General features: G+C 42.2%; 1 protein-coding gene across 1 annotated transcript in view; it reads right to left on the bottom strand.

Annotated features, from left to right (window-relative positions):
• Positions 1–300: 300 nt before the first annotated feature.
• Positions 301–22,007, bottom strand: part of TWIST2 (twist family bHLH transcription factor 2) — a 35,651-nt gene continuing 13,944 nt past the window's right edge. The window contains exon 2 of the mRNA XM_020806836.3: positions 301–884. The gene's annotated coding sequence lies outside the window, so the exon portion shown is untranslated. The remainder of the gene's footprint in view (positions 885–22,007) is intronic.

The following is a 22,007-nucleotide window of genomic DNA, read 5'->3' as shown; positions in this document are numbered from 1 at the left end:
AGTGATGGAAGCATCATCTGGAGGGACCACATCACTGCTTTGATCTTGAAAAACTAAATTGGAGAACATTCAGCTTATTTTTTAGTTTTGCCCATTGTGTACCTGAAGTGTGTTTTGCAAATGATCTAAATAAATGGCATATTTAATTATTTAATTATCAGCAACTTGAATCCTTACAAAACTCTGTATGATGTTACCACCCCTAATGTAAAGGGAGCCATAAATAAATCAACAATCTATTAACTGCATCGTTTTTTCTTTTAAAAAAAATCTTGAGCAGGAGAAGAAGTATACAACAACTTTGTAGTCTTTTGTTGAAAAATATCTTAATAAATAAAACAATACACTTACACAAGACAATTTGCAAAAGAGAGAAGGTTAACTAAAGTGGTGTTAGGCATGTAAAGAAAAGAATCTGTATTCCAGGCTTCCTCAGCAGATCAAAAAAAAAAAAAAAAAGTGCAGAATTTGGAAAGTTTGTTTTCCTGAAAAGCCTTGGTCCAGTTTTTAACATTATTTCATACAGTATTATTTTAACTAAACTGTACACAAAGGATTTCTCATTAACATGTTCCTGACTTTTTAAAAAGTTAAAATATATTTGTGTACACATGCGCGTGCACACCCCACACAGCTTCAGCAAATAAACACAGCCGTGAATAGTCTCATGTGTTTTAGTCCAGTCTCTTGGTGCAAGATGTTGCAAGAGATCAGCTCCATTAGTGCTGGTGCCGTGTTACTGTTCTCTCAAAATGCTCTGCAGGAGTTCAAAGTGAGGGAAGTCAAGTGGTTCCTTTAGGCCTGTTTCCTTGAGGTTATTAAGGTTTCACAAGCTACGAACATGGATATATTTCACATCCACTCAGTCTCCAACACTGGACAGTCTAAAGGAAAAGGAAGAAAAATAAACAAATGAGTATTGGATGCTTTCCATTGTGTGTGTTCTCTGGTTGGTCCTTTCTTTTCCCAAAGTTACCGTTCACATTGGTGCACAGGGGCAGGGCAGGGAAATGCTATTTTCAGGCTGCATTAACAAATGTTTCATATGAAGGCATGGGAGGTGATGGCACCATTGTACTTTGAAATGTTTTTGTCACAGAAGAGGGAAGAGTAAAGGGGACACGCTTTAGGAGGCTTGAGGGCAGCCATACTCTCCTGCATTTGGAGAACAAAACTTTATCTCTGAGTATTTGGAGCTATTAGAAGTTAAGTACAACAAATTATCTTTAAAGATGCTGGGTTTCCTTCCTTCCTTCCTTCCTTCCTTCCTTCCTTCCTTCCTTCCTGTCTAACCTTGAATCAGAGTTAAGAATATTTAGGTCCTAATTGATTTCTGTGGGAAAGAAGAATCATGTGATTAACTCCCTCAATTAATATGAATATGACTCAGCAGTTCAAAGTTCTGACTCAACTTTCCCTGAAGTTTATAATATCCTCTAAATTCACCTTTTATTTTCCTAATCCAAAAAGGATACAGTTTCCATTGCTTTTGCAAAAGTTCAGTGATGTTACACAAGTTCTGTGCCATGTTTTTCAGTGTCCCTTCCCCAACACTTAAAAGGATCCGTGCTAATATGGATGGAGAATTCACTTCTCCGTCCATATTAGCAGGAGGAGATTTTCCAGAAAAGAGCTCATGTTCAGGAGGCACCCAGAGGTGCAGGTTCAGCAAAAGACCTTTGTTTGATAAATCCTGGTCCGTTCCTGGAGGAAAATTTAAAACATAACCCTTGCCTCTGCTGCTCACAGGGAAATTCAAGGAATGAGCAGGACACCAAATTTTCACCCATCCCAACTCCAAGGGATGCTCATCCTCCTCCTTCAGTCTTCTGTGTCCCTGCATTACTTGGCCACTCTGATTCTTGGAGTTCTCCATGTTGGCACTGGATCCTGATCTACACACCCTCCTCACTGCATTCACATGGAAGCAGAGTGCTACACCCGGCCCTGCTTGTATCTGGGCTACCACTGGCCATGCGGGGTGAAAAATGTAATTTAACAGCTTTCCAGATAGGACATTAAACTCTGTTTGGAGGCAGGTCTGATGTAACTCACATTGTAAATATGTATAATTACTTCCTCCCACAAAGGAAAGCTTCCATTTAGACTCTTCTCCCTCTTTACCACCCTCCCCACAGTTATTATTTATCCAATTACAGTGACATTCTACAGAAAAGCCGAGGTTTGGCTTGCAGCCTAGAGTGCTTTGAAGATTTTCAAAGTTTGGCATTGGTTGAGCAGAGTGGTGCCTGTGAGCTCAAGTACAGATGCAAGTATTGCGACAGGCATGGCACAGAAGGAGATTCACCACAACCCATCATCTGTTTTGCAAACCTATAATAGATGCTCAGGAAGCTTTCCTTTCTCCTGAGCTTAAATGGATCAGTGCTGATAGCCAGGCACTCTTAGGATGGGTACTTCAAAAAAGACTAAGAAATTGCACAACGGCTGCTTCACATAGTAAGTAACATTAAAGTAGGCCCCATCAGTGGGGGGGGGGTTAGTGACTCTGTTTGATGCAAATAGGATGACTTAGTTGTGATTTACTATGTAAGGTTACACTTAGAGTAGGCTTATTCTGAGAGGTTGGCTCAGAAAATCCCTGCTGATTCAATATGCTTACTCTAGTGCTACTTGCTATGCCAAACAACAGGATTTCAACCAGTGTAACACTAAAAAACTCGAAACATATAAATTTCCTCTTCTGAAGCCCAAGAGCCTACTGGGTGTTATAAAGGCAGAGACAAAGTCAAACCTTTGTCTTCTTTGCCACTCATTTTTATGAGAATTAAACAGTCCACATCTTCCTAGATCTTTCCAAAATCCTCATTCTCAAAAGTCTATCATCTGGCCATAAATTCTCCAAATCTTTGAAATAAAATTAGAATAGTAATCTCCCTGTTCCTTTCCCAAACACTGACTGGAAAACTAAGGGCCAGAACCTTATTGGATAATTATGCTGGCAAAATCTCAGTGGCACAAATCACAGTGACAAATTCATGTGAGTTAATTAGTCAATGCTTGTATCCCCTAAATTGCACCAACTCCTGTGACTGTCATGCAACCTGATGATTTGTTAACCAGCAGCCATTCTTTCCTATGATTTATGGCATTACATTTTCAGCAGCATAAATAACTGATTGGATTCTGGCCACAATTGTGAACTACTCTTAGAAGATAACTGCATTCAGGTTTTGGTGTGGTTCCATGTTTCCATGATAAGGGAGTCTCCAGCATTTTTCTAGGTGAAACTTCATCTGGAGTTGACAAGCAGGTGTTTGTGGACAATCATAAGACTTGTTTAGTTAATCATTTGTGTGCCATCAAATTGGAACTGAATTTTCCCAACTCTAATAGGACTTTCAAGGTAAGTGAGATACTTACGGAGTGGTTTTCCCAGCCTTATTCCTCCAGTGATTTTCCATGCACAAGTGAATATTCAAACCTGGTTCTTCAGAGCCCAAGCCTATCACTCTATCCACTACACCAGTGGTTCCCAACCTTGGGCCTCCAGATGTTCTTGGACTACAACTCCCAGAAGCCTTCACCACCACCTCTGCTGGCCAGGATTTCTGGGAGTTGAAGTCCAAGAACATCTGGAGGCCCAAGGTTGGGGACCACTGCACTACACCATAGGTAGGTATCTTAAATACATGGCTTTGTAATAAATAGTTTTTTCTTCATTCGATACCAAGCCTGATCGCTGGTTGCAAGTACCTCTTTCCACATGAACAAATACTGTATCGGTCATTCTACCGTACCAGACCCCTTTATGTATATGACTGTTTGGTTGGAACAAACAATTCCATCAGGGGTGTAGAATGCTAAATGCACCTGGCACTACACTGATGTCTTGGGTAGAGACACGAATGAAAAGCTGTTCAGATCAGGGTCACTGTAGAGGAAGAGGGTGTGGAAGGGAAATGAATTGCAAAACTGGCATGCTGCTCTAGTCTGAATGGTTGCCAGGGCTTCTCCTGGTATAAGTCCCTCCAGAACTGTAAAAGAGCTATAGTTCCACTGATAGACTTACACCCACTTTAGTACTGGCCCAGAAATCTGAACTGACGTCTTGGACTATAATTGCATTCTTCACATACTGGTAAAACGTTTCTGTCAGAAAATCTTACTCTTGGGCCTCTTAGAAATGCTTTTGAAAGTATTTTTTTAATTTAGAAAGATCCCAACTACAGCAAGTACAGAAAAGTGTCAGAGGCAGGTATGCCATTGGTATGCCCCGGGCATCTACACACCATATGCTAAAGGGCACCCTCCCTCCCTTTACATCCATGTGGCTTCTGCTATTGGGGTTGAGTGGAGCAGAACGGGAATACTTGAACCAATGCAGATGTTGCTTTCACATGGAAGCTGGCTTGTCAGCCTTGGAAGGCAACCCATCTAGGAGAAGGAAAACTGATTTCAAACTTCCACTGCCTGGTGGCTATATCCACTGATGGAAAAGTCTTCAGGAGTTAACCTTGAGGCAAAATCCAGAGCCGGAGTCCCAGAGGCAGTTCGTGTCATTCTGGCAACTCCTGCGACGTTGCTGGAACCAGTTGTATTGGCTCTTGCCCTTCCAATGGACTATTGCAGCAACGTGGAGAGGGGGGATTTGCTGCTTGGGTAACAGCCTATCCTCCATATGATTTTACCCAGGCTTCGTGCCCTGGAGAGGACACTCCAGCTCAGAGCACTATACCATAGTCTCTCAAGACTGAAGGATGCCTAAGAAGGTGGGCAACCTAATGGATCATTTTCCTTGGTGAACGCACTCTTATCTCCCCCCTCCCACCCTCCCCACATCTCCTTTTCAGGAATGATAAGAGCCCTGGGAAGTGGCAGGCTTTGTGCAGATTGCTGGCAGCCAGTGAAAAGGTTAGGCATACCTTCTTGCCACAACTCCTTTCTAATTACAGACTTGGAGGCTGAGGATTGCTATTGTCCTTTGGGGTTTTTTGTTTGTTTGTTTGGGGTATTTTTGGCCTTAAATCCAGACCTCACAACCTCTATAAAGCAGAGGTGGTCATGTTACATTTCTAAGGCTCCAAAGGCCGTTTTGGGGGATCCCACTTACCCCAGCATCTTAAATTTCTGGCAAAAAATATATAAAAACAGAAAGATGACCTGCCACTTTTAGAAGCCTCCAGGAGTAGCATTCAACCATGTTTTTGTTGTTGTTTAGTCATGAAGTTGTGTCCGACTCTTTGTGACCCCATAGACCAGAGCACGGCAGGCCCTCCTGTCTTCCACTGCCTCCCGGAGTTGGGTCAAATTCATATTGGTTGCTTCGATGACACCGCCCAACCATCTCGGCCTCTGTCGTCCCCTTCGCCTCTTGCCTTCACACTTTCCCAACATCAGGGTCTTTTTCAGGGAGTCTTCTCTTCTCATGAGATGGCCAAAGTATTGGAGCCTCAGCTTCAGGATCTGTCCTTCCAGTGAGCACTCAGGGTTGATTTCCTTTAGAATTGATAGTTTTGTTCTCTTTGCAGTCCAGGGGACTCTCAAGACTCTCGTCCAGCACCACAATTCAAAAGCATCAATTCTTTGGCACTCAGCCTTCTTGATGGTCCAGCTCTCGCTTCCATACATTGCTACTGGAAAAATCATAGTTTTGACTATGCAGACCTTTTTTGTCAGCAAAGTGAGGTCTCTGCTGATCTTAGTTTTTTTTTTAATGTTGAGTTTCAGACCATTTTTGGCACTCTCCTCTTTCACCCTCATTAAGAGGTTCTTTAATTCCTCCTCACTTTCTGTCATCAGAGTGGTATCATCTGCATATCGGAGGTTGTTGATATTTCTTCCGGCAATCTTAATTCCGGCTTGGGATTCCTCTAGTCCTGCCTTCTGCATGGTGTATTCTGCATATAAATAAGCAGGGGGACAATATACAGCCTTGTCATACTTCTTTCCTAATTTTGAACCAATCAGTTGTTCCATATCCAGTTCTAACTGTTGCTTCCTGTCCCACATATAGATTTCTCAGGAGATGGATTAAGGTGGTCAGGCACTCCCATTTCTTTAAGAACTTTCCATAGTTTGCTGTGGTCCTCACAGTCAAAGGCTTTTGTATAACCAATGAAGCAGAAGTAGATGTTTTTCTGGAACTCTCTGGCTTTCTCCAAGATCCAGCGCACGTTAGCAATTTGGTCTCTAGTTCCTCTGCCCCTTCAAAATCCAGCTTGTACTTCTGGCAGTTCTCAGTCCACATACTGCTGAAGCCTACCTTGCAGGATTTTGAGTATAGCCTTGCTATCATGTGACATGAGTGCAATTGTGCAGTATTTGGAGCATTCTTTGGCACCGCCCTTCTTTGGGACTGGGATGTAGACTGATCTCTTCCAATACTCTGGCCACTGCTGAGTTTTCCAAACTTGTTGGCATATTGAATGTAGCACCTTAACAGCATCATCTTTCAAGATTTTAAATAGTTCCACTGGAATGCCATCACCTCCACTGGCCTTGTTGTTAGCCATGCTTTCTAAGGCCCACTTGACTTCACTCTCCAAGATGTCTGGCTCAAGGTCAGCAACCATATTGTCTGGGTTGTCTGGGACATCCAGATGTTTCTGGTATTCTTGCCACCTCTTCTTCATGTCTTCTGCTTCTGTTAAGTCCCTACCATTTTTGTCTTTTATCATGTCCATCTTTGCACAAAATGTTCCTTTAATATCTCCAAGTTTCTTGAACAGATCTCTGGTTTTTCCCTTTCTATTATTTTCTTCTATATCATTGCACTGTTCATTTAAGACGGCCCTCTTGTCTCTCCTTGCTCTTCTTTGGAAGTCTGCCTTAAATTTTCTCTAACTTTCCCTATCCAGTTGTTGAAAGCTGGAAGTGATATTACAACCACTTTTGCCCCCCCCCCATGTTTTGGGCATTTTTGGCCATCTCCACATCCACCAGAGGGTTCTTAGGAGGGAAAACTGATCCCCAAGTCTATCATGTTGCCCATCCCAGCCCTAAATGGTAGCAGGTTTGATGCCATTCAGATCAGAGCCTCAGTAGAAATCCTTCAGCAATAGGTAGCCTGATAATGACTTTGGGCAGGCATCCTTTCAGATAATGGGCCTCAATTCTTTTAAGGCTCTAAAGCTGAAAAAGAGGATCTTGAAGAGAAGCTAACAGGAAGCTTGTAGAGTAGTTTTAAAAATTTGGTGTGACTGTGGGTAGACTGGGCTATCCTACTCAAAATCCTGCTAACTCTGTTCTTTACTAACTGAAGCTTTTAGCATCTCCAAGGACAAAACACAACACACTGCAATAGTCCAAACAGGTGGTTACTAGACTATGGATCACTTTTAGGGTCAACAAGTCTCAGAGTTCCAATGGAAGCCTCAAAGAATGGCTCTCTTTTTATATGTCACTAAGACACATCTCAGAGTGAGCAGTTCTGGAGGAAGAGATTTTATTGTGTATGGTGGCTTTAATTTCAGGGTACCCATGGCCACCCCACTTCTAATTGGCCACAGGGCCCGCTGGCTCTGTGCAAAAAGTGGTTATATGTGTGTTGCATTAGGCAGCAACATCCCACTCCTGCAGATTTATGGCCAAAGCATGAAACTGGGGCATGGGCCTTTTGTGACATGTGGAAAGTTTCTGCAGGCTCTACATTGCTGCTGACACTCCTAGGAGGCTCATCCCTCAGTCTGTGTGGAGTGTCCCCTCTTACAGGTCTTGTGCCCTTGCCACCAGTACTTGTGTAACAAGAAAGCTCATGAACTCTGGCATTGGTCCCCTCCACTCCTTGCTGCTCACTCCTGGCATTTTGATATGGTGACATGGCACAAGTGCTGCACACACGCAGAAACCTTAGGGCAGGTACCCAATGATCCCTGGTGCCTGCGAAGAATGGGTGAGGATTGGCGTCCAGCTCCCAAAATCCTCATCACATACAAGATTAAACTACCTCCTGCTGCAGATGCGTTTGCCCTGAGAATTGTCTGCCCACCCAGATAACACAAAATGGATACCAGTGTATGGAGACTGGACAAGTCTAGTGTTTCACAGATGATATTTGTTTAGGAGGTGGGACAGGAAATCCACATTGCCTGTCTCCCTCTCACATACATATATGGACACATATTACCTTCCAGCTGTTATACAAAGGCCTGCCCCCTGTGACATCAGATGTTCCCACCCAGTGCTCTCAGATTCTGGCCCTGAAATCTCACTGTATGGGAAGCTGCTCTCCTGGCAGCCGTAAATCACTGTGGCTAGACTTTCTTTCTTCAAAACTATCTGCAAACAGTGAACCATTTGTAGCTAACAAAAGGCACTCTGCTCTTCTGTGCCAGTTGGGTTTATACTGACAGTGCTAGATCTAGGAGTGTCCTCCGATTTGCAAACTGTCTTTCCGGACACAAAAACTATCTACTCAACAACACCTCTGCTTATGGACCATCATCTGGACTCCCAGTCAGGCATCACACAGAGGGAGCTGTGGATATATCCCAAGTTTCTGACCTTTTGGAGCTCTGCAACCATACAGGGCCTGTCCATACTGTGAGATTTGGTGCAATCCAGCTGATGCTTAAGAGGTCCTTCTCTTCAGTGAATCTATTTTAACTCAAGTACCCATCTGTGACTGCAGAACAAAGAGCTATTTTGTTTTTCAGTGAATCCTCCCAAAAAGATTGCATGGCCTAGCCCTGTATCTGACAGATACAGACCAGCTTATGAATGGGAAGGTTGGGTCATTTTAAGTAGAAACACAAAAAGATGAAGTCTTTTTTCCTGTGCCAAATTGTGTTATCAGGGAACCATATACCATGATTCTATGCCAGTGTGGACAGGCTCTATATTTTCAATTGAACTTGGTTACAGCTCCTTTTCAGATCTTCCCTCCTCAACAAGGGACTATCTAAACTGGTTCAGTTCCCACAATGGTCACAACAAGAAAATGCTGCAGAGAGTGAATAGCTCCAATTTATGATGCACCCATATAACAACATAAACGTTATGATTAGCAATAGGAGATGAATGAAGATTTGATTTCATTTGATTTTGAAAGCTGATTTGTTCTCTGTTTTCTCTTCTTTTTTTATTCATTGTATTTATACAGTCATGACTAAAAATATTGACTCCCTGCAATTCTGTCAGAAAATCCAACCCTTTTCTCAGAAAATTGTTGCTGTTGCAAATGTCTTGGTATTCACATGTTCATTTCTTTGGTTTGTGTTGGAACAACACAAAAAAACAGAGAAGAAAAGTAAATTTGATACAATCCCACAGAGAAACTCAAAAATGCACTGGCTAAAATTATTGGCACCCTATCTAAATTGTAAGAAATAATTGCCTTTCAAGCATGTGATGCTCCTTTAATTTGTATTTAGACACACCTGTTGCAAGTAAGAGGTGTGGCCAATATAGTAATCACACTTGCAACCAGTTTAGAGGGAGAAAAGCTGACTCAACCTTTGTGTTGTGTGTGACACTGAGCATGGCGAAAAGAATGAAGTGTAAAAAGCTGTCTGTGGATTTCAGAGGAAAAAATTGTGAAAAAACCTCAACAATCTCAAGGCTACAAGTCCATCTCCAGAGATCTTAATGTTCCTGTGTCTGCTGTGTGCAATATCATCAAGAGGTTTACAGCCCATGGCACTGTAGCTAACCTCTCTGGATGTGGACGGAAGAGCAAAATCACTGAAAAATTGCAACAAAAGGTTGTTCGAATGGTGGATACAAAACCCAGATTAACTTCCAAGCAAATTCAAGCTGAACTGCAGACACAGGTAAAAAGTTTCAGCTCGCACTATCCGTCGCCATCTGAATGAAAAGGGACACTATGATAGGAGACCCAGGAGGACACCACTGCTGACACAAAGGCATAAAAAAGCAAGAATGGAGTATGCCAAAACTCATGTGATAAAACCACAATCCATCTTTTTGTGGACAGATGACACAAAAGTAGAGCTGTCAAAAACTTCATGGCACAGTTTACAGAAAAAGAAATGAGGCATTTAAAGAAAAGAACACAGTCTCTACAGTCAAACATGATGGAGGTTCAAAGATGTTTTGGGGTTGCTTTGCTGCTTCTGGCACTGGATCCCTCAACTGTGTGAACGGTATCATGAAATCTGATGTTTACCAAAGAATTTTGGGGTGCAACATAGTGGCCAGTGTCAGAAAGCTGCATCTCCACCAGAGGTCATGGGTCTTCCAGCAGGACAATGACCCGAAACACACTTCCAGTTCACTCAGAAATGGTTACAAAGAGTTGGAGAGTTCTGAAATGGCCAGCAATGAGTCCAGATCTGAATCCCATAGAACACCTGTGGAGAGATCTCAAAACAGCAGTTGGGAGAAGGCATCCTTCAAATCTGAAGGCCATGGAGCAGTTTGCAAAAGAAGAGTGGTCCAAAATTCCAGTAGAGAGGTGTAAGAAACTCATTCATGGTTACAGGAAGCAACACGATTTCAGTTATTTTTTCCAAAGGGGGCGTGGCCAAATATTAATTTAAGGGTGCTAATAATTTTGGCCAGTGCATTTTTGGGGTTCTGTGTGGGATTGTATCAGATTTGACTTCTCTCTCTCTCTATCTATCTCTCTCTCTCTCTCTCTCTCTCTCTCTGTGTGTGTGTGTGTGTGTGTGTATGTGCTGTGTGTGTGCGTGCGCGTTCCAACACAAACCAAAGAAATGAACATGTAAAAACCAAGACATTTGCAACTACAACAGTTTTCTGAGAGAAGGGTTGCATTGTCTCACAGAATAGCAAGGGTGCCAATATTTTTGGCCATGACTTTACATGTTTCCACCGCTGCAGTGAGTGTTAGCTAAATGTTAGCCCAACCACAAAGTCTACAGGACTACACTCTGATGGCCTCAAGGTGCTTTAACAGCAGCTCTCGTCACCAGACCTGCTACTTTTAAAGCTAAAGTCAGGCTACAACTGCCAGGTCAACTGCTGTGGGCTTTGCTCCACTTATAAAACAGGTGAATTTGAAGTATTTTTTTAAAAATTGACCACATGGCGTAAAGGCTGATTCACATCAGCCCATCCCCTCTTGCTCCCAAAGTGGTTTTTTCTCTCTCTGATGTGGGGGGGGGGGGGCTTCGATCTTTTCCCACTGGAACAATGCAAACAGGCCTTTTCTCACGTCATTAGTTGTGATATGTTCTTGTAAAGGTCATGAGGGTGTCTGTAGGTGGTGTTTTGCTGAGGTTGGCAGTTGGGCCATGATGTTCAGGACTGGGGCAGAATGCCCTGTATTCTTTCCCCTCTCCTGATGGTTCTCCGAATGTTTAAATTAAAAGAAAATCTTACATATATGAGATTATACTGAATCATCCTATAAGCTATTGCTTGGTCATTTTTATTATTATTTCTCATATTTGGCAGAGTTGGGACCAGAGGAAGGAAGGAAAGAAGGGGAGGTCTGTTGGCTGAAATGTGAATTGCACTGCATTCAGTATGAACGGTGAACTCCTGAATCAATTGGCAGCCCCTGCGTGAGCACTGAATGCAATTCCAAATATAATGCAGGCTGTGAATCAGAGTGCAGCAAAGCCGCATCACTCTGATTTAGCCCTCCAATGTAGTTGCCCCCTAGGTCAGGCCTGCCCTTTCAGGCCGGGTAGAATCGAGCCCCCCTCCCCCAAGGAACAGAGATCTAGTCTCACAAGACTTAACAGTCATCTGGGATTGTCCCACAGGTCTACACAACCATTTGCACTCACTACAGCCAGCCATCCTCATCCATTTTATTTGTTTCTGTCTTATAAAAGCTAAAGACTGTGGGGCTTTAGGAGAAATCTTTGTTTCACATTTTTTTAAAATCTCTCTAACCTTAACTCTCAGTTTTCTACAAGGGTTCTGCCCTTTCAAAAGCTAAAGAAACATTTCTAGCTATATGCAAAACATCCTGTCACTAGCTCTCCTGTGTGTAAATCCAAGCCTGCAGGATTGCAGCAAGCAAGAAATCTAGCAAAGAAATAGTTGGTTGGGATGCCCAGCAATACTACTAGAAAAATCAATCAATGGGAGAAATCATTCCCTAGTCAAAGCTCTACAAATGCAATTTAGAAAAGTAAATTGTAAAATAAAGTGGCCCCATCACTGAGAAGTGTCAGTATCATTGCTGGTAGTCAAGCTACATGAGAAAGTCAGCTCCACATATAGTGCTCCCTGTCGCTGGCTGTTGCTAGCCAGAGGTTGGACGTTCAAACCCCCAAGGTCCCTCCTTGACAGAGGCTGGACTCAAAAATCCAGAAGGTCCTTTCCAGCTCTGCAGTTCCAAGATGACAACGATGACAATGGAAGTTATATCTGTGGGTAGGTACCCTGTAGATGGAGGGAGAATTGCACCATCAGCTTCTAAATGCAACCTCTGTCAAGGTTGGGCTCCATAGATTGTATGAAGAAACAGAGAGCACTGCTTGATCCACAGAGTTAATATGAGAGGAAGTGTTTCATTAGCTATGAAGTCCTCGGGCCCAACATGGATGCATCTCCGATTCTGCACTTTGTAAGTGGAGCTAATTGTTCAAAGCATTTTTATCAAAGCCAGATGACCTCATTAAGAAATTGGGCTGGTGTGCGTGTACAATTTTAAAAGTTCACAAGTTGTTGTGGTTGTTGTTGTTACTATTATTATTATTATCATAACAAGGGCTTTATAAATAACCATAAGCAATTTATAAATAATGATAAGCAATAAAAGCTTTTGAGTTACTGGATGAACATCGCACGGATTTTTGTCTCTTTACCCTCCCTTAGAAAACATAGACCCAGTCATCCTACACATGCCAGAGGATCAAAGATGATCACATCCTTTCCAAGAACAGTGAAACTTTAGTTAACAACACACACAGGCCTTTTAGAAATTACAGCCATAAGGTCATGCAGCTGACAAAATAGTATATGAATTAGGATATTATTTGGGATGTTAATTGTAGATATTTCCCTGAATATTTTATTTGGTGAGAGGAAGGGATGAGGTGCTGACATTGCCCCATTCAGGACACCCACCATATTTTAATAAGAATGCACAGCCTTCTATTCAGACCACTGTTTGTTGATACTTTAAAGAATTACACACACAATGTAGAGGGAGTGATGCTGAATAAGAGCCAGTCCTCAGTACAGTCAGTCAATTATTTTCATCACAGTAATTGTTTGGTTGATGGAACTTTCTACAACAGGATATGATGATGGCCACTGGCTTAGGTGTCTTTATAAGCAGGTCAATGGCTACTAGAATAATAAACATTTTGTTTATTTATTTATTTTATTTATAGGCTGCCTTTCTCCTGATAAGCACCCATAAGGGAACCCAAGATCATAGGAACTGAACAGTTGGAAAAGATTTCAAGGTCACCTGGTCCAATCTCCTGAAAATGTAGGAAATCCACAAGTAAAACATCCTGACAAATGGCCATTCAGCCTCTGCTTAAGCATCTCCAATGAAGGAGTTTGTACCACCTTCCAAGGCAGGCCGTTCTATTGTTAAACAGCTCCTTCTGTCAGAATGTTCTTCCTGATAGTTTGGTGTCAAAAGGAACCTCCGCATTTAGAACCACTGAATACCAGTTTGGAGGGCAAAAAACCAGGGGAGACTCTTGCCTTCATGACCTTCATGATAGTGATTCCTAGAGTCACCTGTTTAGCCACTGTGGAAGCAGGATGTTCACCTGCTCTAACAGACCCCAGCCATCTGAAAGCCAGCAGAAAAGGGAAGCTGGTGGAGAGTTCCAGAAAAGTGCTTTTCTTATGTATCATCTAAAGAAGGTTAACGCAACCTGGTTGCCACCACATGCCTTGACCTTCAATTCTCTGGCTGAGTCTGGCTGTGATTGGTGAAAGTCACAGGCAAAACATCTGGAATGTTATCTATCCAATTTCATCTGGGTATCGATTTGTCACTTTTGCTGTTCTATAGAGTTGCTGTTCCAAAAATGCCTTACTAAAATACTTTGAATCCAGGATGTCCTAACTGTGAATGGAATAATTCTTCTGTCAGTGATTTTCATTAATTTAATCTCTATCCTATAGCCCTTTCCACATACCACCTCCCATCACAGCGTAGAGCTGTTTTTCATGGACAGGAGATAAGAAGACTTAGTAAAAATCCCTCAGAAGTGTTCCATGAGCAGAGTTCCAGGGACAAGAATTCTGGACTCACTGCATAAAAAAGACAGCACATACATGTTTTTAATCAAATAGTGTAATATAAATCCTGGCAAGAGTGGTGACAGAATGGAGGCCTTCAGCCGATGAATCCTTCATTCATTTCTTAATGACATTTCAAAAGCAACCAGATCAACCTGGCTTCCTGGCTCCGGACAACAGCATAGCTAAATGTACCAACTGCTACAGTTACTGTTAGCATATGTTTGTTTGTTTGGATCTCTCTCTTGTTCAGACCCATGGGCTTTCAAGGTCCTGCCTATCAGATGGTTTTGTCCTCCTATAGAGAATAGAGGGATACTACAGCCTGCTTTTCACAGATGAGCTGCTACTTCCCATCTGTGGTGGCAGATCTCACTTGTAGTGTTTCTGCAGATATACTGTACTAGGAATGGCAGCAGCTCCCTAGATGACTGCTGGCCAGTGATGAGAAGCCTAAACAACACCTCACACACAGTGGAATTCTTGGAAGGCCCTGGTGGTGACCACTTATATAGTTAAATACACCCAGGATAAAGACGTACAGACAACAGAATTTCACTTCGGCTTCTTTCAGGCACCCTCACCCACCCCTTGTGCTTGTCTTTTTAAAAAAAATTAGGGAGAGGGGAAGACAAATTGCTGCTATCCTCCCCCTCACTTTCAGGAGAGTTCACTTCCTGCTTTAGTTGTCACACTGCCTGTCATCAGAGTGAGAGGATCCATCTCTCAGTCTCCCTCCTGCTTTGTCAGCTCTTTCCTGGGGTTCTGCAGTCAGACAGTTTAACTAGCAAGATCTCCACCATCCACAACTGGCTAAAAGAGGAGATGTGTCCCACCCTTTGGTAAGTGACATAAGTGCTGAATTGTTGGATCAGCTTATCTTTGGCATGCCTGATGGACTACAGCACTGGATTCCACACCAGAAGCATCAGAGTTGGTGCCATTTTGTTTTCCCCAGGAGGTACTGTTCTGAAGAGCATTCTGAATTTGGGGCAACGGAAAATGGTTGCTATCTCTCTCTCTCTCTCTTTATGTGCTGCCTTTGCCACTCATTCAGGCCATATAGTGGACAGTAAATGAAGTCTGAGAGACAACATAAACATATTTACAGAGTAGGCAGATCATTCCTCCATCATGTTGGAACAGAGAACCAGTATATACGGCAAGTGATCAGAATCAGGGACCCTACAGAAAATAAGCAGTGAGACTAGATGTTTTTCCTTTTTTGTATTTACTAGATCTATGCGCAGACTGGCACTCAGGCTTATTTCCCTCCCTCTTCCATGCTCTGCAGTCATTTGCTATTGCTTTTCTATTTCTCACTCCATAGACAGCCAGATCTGCACACAGGGAGACCAACTCTAGAGACTTCTGACATATTTTCTCCTGCACTATCCCTAAATAGTATGCTGGATAAGAAACACTAACTTTCCTTTTTTTTTTTTTTTTTGCTTTAATGTCAGTTTTAAAATTATCCTAATACATCAACCACATTTTTCCAGAAGTATCATGTTAAATGTCGCTTCACTTTAAAATGCAGTGACTGAAGAATCATGAAGATTGCCCAGCGTTAAAGCTATTCAACAATGGTAGGTGGTGGGCTCTCTTTTATTGAGCGTTTTCCAGCAAAGTCAAGAGGGCCATCTGCTAGATATGCTTTCCCTGTAGATATCTTGGTTCAGTGGAGGCTGGACTTGATGATCTTTGGGATACATTCCTGTTCTACAATTCTGTGTTTCTATGTTTCTCTGAGAGAGACTTATTCAAAATATGTAGAAAGCCATATGGAAAGCCACATATAAAGGTTACCATTCCATGTGACCACATTTTAAAACCTATACTACTAGGAAAAACATAATTTTTTAAAAAAATATTGTACAAATTGCCTTTTTGAAAGCACATCCAGAGACATGAATGCCATTTGACAAGGAGTTAGCCAGAGATAAATAATGATGTTCTCTTCGTGTCTAATTAGAGGGAAACCATTTTGAGTTCAATGAGACCTGTTCTTAAGGAAACATGCTGAAGCATCAGCAAAATGATTCACATAACCAAAGCTGGGGTGGGGCCATTTCAGAAAATGATTTCTCGTAGAATTACTGGGTCACAACCACCATGTCTGCCAAACTGCTGCCTTCCCCACCTCTAACCTGACAGTAAAACATGTAGGCAGCCTATGATCCTGGCAGGAGGATTGTCTCACCCCATAATAGCAGGATGAGGCACTTCCCCAGGTCAGACTGCGTAACCATTACTGGCAAAATTAGATGTGACACCAGGAAGTCCAAGGCGGTCAGCTTTTCTTCTCTGTGCTGCTTTCTGCCCCATGTGGGGAAACATACAAATATAGGCGAAGTTTGATATAAATTTGGTGCACTGTGGTGAATGTAAAATCCACAGTTTTTAAGATTCCAAGATAAACGAGAAACCTGTTACATGTGCCATTGATTGTTCCATTTGTTTTGTGAGCTAACACTCGTGTCATTTTGCTCACATTGGATCTTTTACCACTTAGTAATACCATTCGTGGCCTTTGCTACCTCAGGTATCTGTTTTAACGTGTTTCATCTGGCATATTTCTTTTTCATGTTTGCATTTCTATAGCAGAGTCCACTTTCTTTCCATCTGTATAGTATTGTCCCATTTTTTATTTATTCTGTAATTCAGTATTTCTGCTGTCCTAGGTATCCAATATACCCTAAGTTACTCTGTGTAAACTACAATATAAAATGCGACAAACACAAGAGTGAAAAGTGAAAACAAAAGCAAAAGCGTGCTGCTTATATACCACCCCATAGCGCTTCAAGCACTCTCTGGGCGGTTTACAATTTCATTATACAGGCTACACATTGCCCCTCCCCAGCAAGCTGGGTACTCATTTTACCGACCTCGGAAGGATAGAAGGCTGAGTCAACCTTGAGCCGGCTACCTGGGATTTGAACCCCAGGTCGTGAGCACAGTTTTAGCTACAGTACAGCAGTTTAACCACTGCACCACGAGGCTCATCACCTTTGCAAACTGCAGTTGGCATCACATTCATCTTGAAGAGTGCCCTGTGGGCTGGGTCAGATTCAATCAAATTCCCTTCTGGGAGAGCAGTCAGGATGATGATACCTTATAGTCACCCTTTCTAGAATCATCATCCATAGTGGGGACTAACAACAATGTCTAAGGAGATGCATGGTAAAAATAATCAGTGAAATATATAACAATTGAAAATACATTCCACAATCATCTGGGGAATTGTCAGTGTGATCTCAGTTTTACCCCTAAGGCAGCCAGTGGCTATGACTCCAACGGTAGCTGGAATTCCCCCAGCAACTGTGATTGTGTGAACTGCTGGGGATACTCTACTGTGTTGTCACTAGAATGGGCAAATCCAGAAGAATTTGTGGTTGCATAAGTGTTGGGAGGAATGATTCAATGAAGCACTTATCTTCATCTGACACAAAATGCTTTGCACCTTTGATGGTCTTTTAGAATTGTGCACATCCTGTTCTAACAGTACTGTGTAAACCTCTCTTATAACAGCTGCCACACAAGTAAAGTCAACAGAGAACCTTATATAGTTGCTGTAATGCAAAATCTGCTCTGTGTAATCTGCTGTATGGTTATGTGATACAAGAATATCCCATTCATCTTATAGCATAGCATAACACATTGTCACTGGGATTCAATCTTCCCAAGTGGTACAAGATCTGTTCAGTTTAGAAGCCTTCAGTGCATGTTTGAGCTAGTCAATGTTTCACTTGTGACCAGGAATGAATGGGAAATGCATATGTGTGGTTGTGTACTCCCACTTCTGAATGATGAGAAGTTCCAAGACAGTTCCAGACAAGTTGTTTTCCTTTGAGAGACATCAGGAGATCAACAACTCGAAAGAAAGAAAGAAAGAAAGAAAGAAAGAAAGAAAGAAAGAAAGAAAGAAAGAAAGAAAGAAAGAAAGAAAGAAAAGACAACAAACCCCAGTATGTTCACTGCAGCTTATTCCCTGGTTCACTGTAGCTAGGATTGGAGCTTTAGGATGACCTTGAAATATTTACTCTATTTATTTGTGGAAAGAAACAAGCACCCCTGAAGTAGGTGCTACTGTCCACAAAGCAACTTGTTCAGCCTTTTTCGTCCACCTCTATCTTGATGCTACAGCCTAGTTCTAACTAACCATTACTATTTAGTTAGAAGAGAACTTTCTTAAAAGGTGAAATATCTGAATCTTAGCAATTTTCTTGCCCCAGCTTCTTTCAAATTAGTTTGCTTTTGCTCATCAGAAAGTGAACTTTATTTTATTATAAGTTTGATTTCTTAGGCAAGCAGGGAGTAGTGGCTGGTGTGCTGAGGGGGGGGCATCACACCCACACACCCCACACACCAATCCGCAAGCACACAACTTTGAAGAAATGGCCTCTTTGGAGACCAAACATTTTATTGGCTTCTAAATAAAAAAGCTTCCATCACACTTACTTTGACCCTTGGTGTTTGTCTCTTGAGGATGAACTGCCAGCTGCCCTTCTGCTCTCTCCCCTCACAGGAGAAGCCACCTCCTTCAACTTCCAATGGATATTTCACAAAAAACACTTGAGAGATTCCTGGCTGTTAAACATTCTCCTATCATAACTGATGAAACATCCAGGGACATTAATCAGCCATCCACTAAATAAAGGGAGTTTGTTGGGAGTAACATATTGTACCAAATTAGCAATAAATAGTTGACCTCAGATTGAGGTATATTTATCATGCAGATTAAATAATCTGGATCAAGTATTTTCTCCTGTGGCAAACCTCTCATATATCTCTGATTTTTGCTTTCCTGGCTTTATTTTACATCTGACTCAGAGGCTCAAGGGTCGGTGCGGTCTCCATTGGGTGTGCCTGTTTTCTCCATTGTGCTGAAGACTGACAGTTCCATTTTTTAAGATAGGAAATTCCTATTTAATGCAACTGCTGAAAAGAGTAATGGGCATAAAGGCAGAAAATGGTTTGGAAGGAATGACTGCTTGCTTAAAGTAAGGTCTTTTCCTGAAGGTTTTTAGAGATTCAGAATGGTGTTTAACTCAGTCCAATGAATACTGTCAGTTTTAGAGCTTCAAGAGGATTCAGTGTAGCCTGCCAAGGAGGTTAGCTAGCTAAAACCTGCCAAGGTTTTAGCTAGATCAGTTTCAGTGTCCTTCAACCTGCCCCATTCTTCTTTTGCACATAGAGATACATAGCTCTGTCTTTCAGTAGAATCAGAGCCCTGATGGCAGTACATAAAGTCCAGATTACAAGCAAAACCCAACTATCCTCCCCCGCCCCGTTTTGAAGCCGGGTGCACCTGCACACAAAGGGTTTTACTTATCACCAGGTGGTATCCCTCAAGGAACACCTTGCTGATGCTTGGCCTGATGGGCACCCACAGAATAGTTATAGTCGCCAACAGACAAGGCTGGTGACGGGATGGGAAATCCCTTTGTGTCTTTAGAATGAGGACTTCTCACTCCTCGGTATTTAATTTGTTTGGCCTAGCTGGCTCCCACAAGCTGCAAAACACCCGTGCACAACTGTCAGAAAACCCCACAGGTGGATAAAACAAAGGCTGAGTTTAGCCGTAAGGATTGTCTGCAGGGGATGGAATGCTGTCAGCCAAGGGAATCCAAGGAAGTCTTTTGGCCTTGAGAGCTTGCTCCACTTTCCATTTTCAGAGATATCGCCACTTTCAGTGTGTAGTCATTTTCTTCTGCTAGGGAAAACTTTTTCATTTTCGATTTCTTCGTCACATGATTTTCTCAACATCTGTGCCAATAATTCTCATGGCTACACTCAGCCTTTGGCTTCTCCACCTGTGGAAGTTTGTAGCACTTGTGGATGGGCACTTCGCAGCTTGGGGAAGCCAGCTAGGCCAAACCAATCAATGAAGGAAAGCACAGCCATCATTTTGCAGCAGCTGAGCAGGACTGTTAGGACATGACATTCCAGAGGTCACCATGGGCAAAATCCCCAAAATCATGGAGGTGTAATGGAAAATTATCCCGTGCCAGGTGTTATGCCCAGCAACAGGGAATTGTGCAAGTTGATTGAGCAAAGCTGCACAATTCCCATTCCTATTGACTCTCTTGCACAAGGCACTGGCAGAGGCACTTCATGGACAGCACTTCAACCGTGGCACTTTTGTAACTACAGCTGGTGCAATGTTGAGCTATGACAACCTAGCTAAGCTAGACGGGTTTGCCCAGTAAGTTGGAGACAACTCAACAGCACATAACAACAACAGCAAATTCATCTTGATTCTATGTGACCCACTGCTAGCAGTCTAAAATACAGACCAGCACTGGACACAGGATTCCCTCCCTCTGGATTGTGCTCCACAACATTCCCTAAGTGGTTTGATCTATGTTTTCTGTAAGTTCTGGGAGTTTCCAGTCACTTCCATTTATATTTTGCTGCAAAAATGGTAATAGGCAAAATAATCACAAAAGCTAGCTAGCATTAATTGCCCTGCCACAATTGTGTCTTCTTCAAGTTAATTTTTTTATTGCTTAGCCATCCAAACCTCAATATGTCTATACTAAAATGGTCAATGAGAAAGGAGAAGAATCTTTGGTGTTGAGCCAAATTGTTTGAAACCATTTTCTTTCCGAAGATGAAGGAAGGGTGTCACACACACCCAGCTCCTCTGTATGTTGTCCCTAACAAACAGATTTACCTTTGGGCATGACACTTTCTCTTGTCTCCACTTCCACTGCCACCAAAGGAAATCCTTCCCCAGTTACCAATTAGGACCACAGAATCAATCGTGTCAAATATAATTTTGTTTATTAATAGATTAACATTATTTAAGAATCAAGGAAATCATAGATGGAATTGTATTTGGTATTCATTAAACTTCATTTTACTTAGAAATATGCTGGTTACTTTGTATTTAGCTTCAATCACTTTATAACAGTTGCATTCAGTTCTCTTATACGTTTCTTTCCAAGTGTTTCTTTCCAAAACAATTCTTCAAACTACCTAACTCTTTCCCTAACTCCTGACTGTCCTATCTCATCACTAACCAAAGCCCCTAACTCCTGGCTAACTGAAATCCTAACTCTAACTGAAACTCTAACTGTCCTCCATTCTCTTCTTATATTCCCTGGTTCCGCCCTCCTGCGCAACCATTGGCTACTGAACCAGTATTCCATTGTGATGGACAGGTGTAGTTTCTGGCCTGTCCGTCACAAAGGGATACAGCAAATGAGTCTGCCCTGTTTTTTGTTCTGTAAAATCACTGAGCATGCTAAGTTTTTGAGCAAATGGAAACAGGGCTGCTTGCTTTGATGCTTGAACACATTCAAAGCAGATTTGTATATGTAGGGCCTTCAAGTCAGAAGTAGGTCCTACTTCAGTGGGATTTTCTCCTCAAGACACATAGGCAGAACCCCTTTCTTGACATTTTTGAATACTTATTGAAGCCCAAATTTCTGTAGAGATTGCTTTTGATCTTTGGAACCTCATGACTCTGGTGCTGCTGTGATTCTGTTGCTGTGTGCCATCAGGTCGTGTCCAGCTCATTGTGATTTTACCAGAATTTTTGAGGTTATGTGAGATAGTCAAGGAGTGGTTTACTCTCATTACATACAGCCTGCGAGTTTCCATGGCCAAGTGGGGGCTTGAACCTGGATCTTCCAACCCTAAGCTATCACTTTATCCACTATTCGTACCATACTCGCTTTCCTTGTGGTTCTCTTTCCTATTTATTTATTTATATATTTTTTATTAGTTGTGTTTACTTCCCTGCCCTTCTTCCAGTGAGCTCAAGGTTATGTTGCAGCTGCCAGCGGACCTGTGACACCCAATATATTTTGTACAAATAGTGTTGCCAGTTTATTGAAATTGAAAGAAGATCAAGTGAAAAGTAAAAACAAATTGGTAGGTATGTT

The sequence above is a fragment of the Pogona vitticeps genome, chromosome 1 (assembly GCF_051106095.1).
Source record: "Pogona vitticeps strain Pit_001003342236 chromosome 1, PviZW2.1, whole genome shotgun sequence".
In the NCBI taxonomy this organism is placed as follows: Eukaryota; Metazoa; Chordata; class Lepidosauria; order Squamata; family Agamidae; genus Pogona; species Pogona vitticeps.
The sequence above is the reverse complement of the archived record's forward strand: the minus strand, read 5'-3'. Positions and strand labels throughout refer to the sequence as shown.